Source organism: Kogia breviceps, chromosome 3, assembly GCF_026419965.1.
Source record: "Kogia breviceps isolate mKogBre1 chromosome 3, mKogBre1 haplotype 1, whole genome shotgun sequence".
Taxonomy (NCBI): domain Eukaryota; kingdom Metazoa; phylum Chordata; class Mammalia; order Artiodactyla; family Physeteridae; genus Kogia; species Kogia breviceps.
In genome coordinates, this window is record NC_081312.1 from 107,436,310 (window position 1) to 107,439,088 (window position 2,779).

Sequence of the window (2,779 nt, forward strand, 5' to 3'; positions counted from 1 at the left end):
TCCCCCCAAAGCAGTCTGTCCCTTTGGGGAAGGCTGAGAGAAAACATTGTACATTTCTGGTAGTGTGCAAAGGTTCTTTCTCAAGGGGACCTAGTCTCCACTTTATTCAAAGAGTTCTGGATTTGCTCAAGATGGGGAACTGATTGAGTAACTGTGACTCAACTCACCATTTTAATTACTCAAGTTATACTTTTGTTCTGTGACCTAGAACTTTTCTGTTTATATAGAATAAGTAAGAATTTTGTAGACTTCATATATTTTTCATTTCTTGGACTACCGTGGTTAATTAACTAAGCTACTCTATAGGTCTATGTGAATCAGACTATTCTGATCAGTGCTTTTACTCCTTCCATTACAATAACTAAACTACATTGACTTTTGGATGAGTAAAGCCACTTGTTTCCTGACACCCTGGGACCCAATTACTCCCACAACATTCAGAGTTTCAAATTGAGTAACTGTGGTTCCTACTGTAAGTTCTAGCCCACAGAGAAGAAAATTACAGAGCACTTCAAGGAAACTGGGACTATAATTCCAAATTTATATCTCGAAGTATTGGTAAGAGAACCTCCCATATCCAGATCCTTCCATGTGGGTGAGTAGGCCTTAAATGACTAGTTCACTCTAACATTCCAATCACCCTAATCTTTTGAATGTTTCCTTATATATAAGCTAAAGTATATCTGGCATCTCTATTTTGCTCATGGTGGGCCATCCTTTGAGCCATGTTTTCACCAATTATCCAAAGAAACAGTTAGAGCCTTTTCTAATTCTCCATGCTGCAAAACTAAAAGTAGAATCTCTGGTAGTTAACCCACATCAATAAATTCAGCTGATCCAAATTTATATTTTTTAACCATGATTCCATGCCTTAATTCCCATTCCCACACCTATTCCCCAGACTTCCAATTGCATAAATCAGAAAACTCAAGTCGTTCCTTAAGAGTGCAGTGCAGCTCCACATGGGCCACATTTTGTAATCTGCCTTTAGGGACCTTCTAAGTTTGAGTTTAGACATGGGTGGCAACTGCCTCAGGAGAGTCCATTATTGACACCTCCACTAATGCAGAGTTAATTCCCTCAGATGGAGGTACAAAGGTTGATACCACTGTGGATTAGGAGGCTGCTACCACTTGGGATGGGAATGACACTGCTAATGCTGTTAGGGAAGTCACTTCCACTGTAGGTGGTGAGACTTCTACTGGAAAGGAGACTCATCACAATGTAGTGACTTGTTGATCCCAGTTTCATCAGCATCTTTTCACATTTTCCATCCTAATTAACAAGACATTACGTTTCCACAATCAATGTCCTGGTTTTAAAGTTAGATATCTTAGGAGTCTAGAGATCAACTTGCTTTGAAATTCAACCAATCATAGTTTAATTTGTAGCAATTTCAGCCCTGCAAGGATATAAGCCTCTTCCTCAAGGCACAGCTTAAAGTTTTCATGTAATTGATATAATGCTTCCGGTGACATTTCAAATTTTTGAGCTCATCGTTTTCTTTCACCACTTTGGTAGCAATAATAGGAGGAACCAACCATTGTCACTATAATCCTTTTCAAAAAATGTTTGAAATTATTATATATAGGTTATTTAGCTCCTTTCTTCTTATAAGTGGCTAATTAAAATATCAAAGGCAGGTATTTTGTATATCTCTATAAATAGATCATACCATGGACAAATAGGGCTTTATTTCCTAGTGGAAATAGAATCATTAGCTTCTTTATATCTAATCAAATTAGAGACAAATTTCAGAAACCCCAGGATGACTTCAGAATACTCATCTTTAAAATCCTGTTTTCAAGAACTACTATCCATACCAATAGCTAATTCACCATAACATTCCAATCCCTTAGGATTCTACGGTATTTAGGAATCGTCAGAAAAACATAATAGATAGATAGATAGATAGATAGATAGATAGATAGATAGATAGATAGATAGATAATAAATAACTAGAGATGATATATCAATAGTTAAATAGATAGATATGAGAGTCATTGTAGAAATTACATGAAGTACAAAAGTTCCAAAATATGCCAGTTGTTAGCCAGATACCAAAAGGGCAGGTGGTGTAATTCATTCTGTGTCCAAGAGCTGAGAACCAGGGGAGCCCATGCTGTAACTCTTAGTCCCAAGCAAAAGGTCCAAGAATGAGGGGGCCCTTGATATAAATCTCAGGGAAGGAAAAATGGATGTCCCAGTTCTAGAAGTGAGAAGGAATATGCCCTTTCTTTGAATTTTTCTTCTACTCTTGCCCCCTATTCCAACTCTTCATGTTCTCCCACACTAATGAGAGTGGATCTCTTTACTCAGTTGACTGAATCAAATGTTAATCCCTTCCAGAAATGTGCTCAAGGACACACCCAGAAATAATGTGTCACCAGCTATCTGGACTTTTCTTAGCCCTACCAAGTAGACATAAAATTAAACATTGCAAGTCTCCCCTTCATTAATGTGACATATATATGCATTGCCTTCAACCATACTTAATCTTCAAATAAGAACAATAGCAGGACTTCCCTGGTGGTCCAGTGGCAAATAATCTGCCTTCCAATGAAGGGAACATGGGCTCAATCCCTGGTTGGGGAACAAAAATCCCACATGCCGAGGGGCAACTAAACCCACGCCACACTACTGATATCGCACGCCTCAACGAGAGAGCCCACACGTCGCAAATTACAGAGACCATGTGCCCTGGAGCCAGCGTGCCACAACTAGAGAGAGAAACAAACAAAAAACCCACACTCCACAACTAGAGAGAAGCCCATGCATC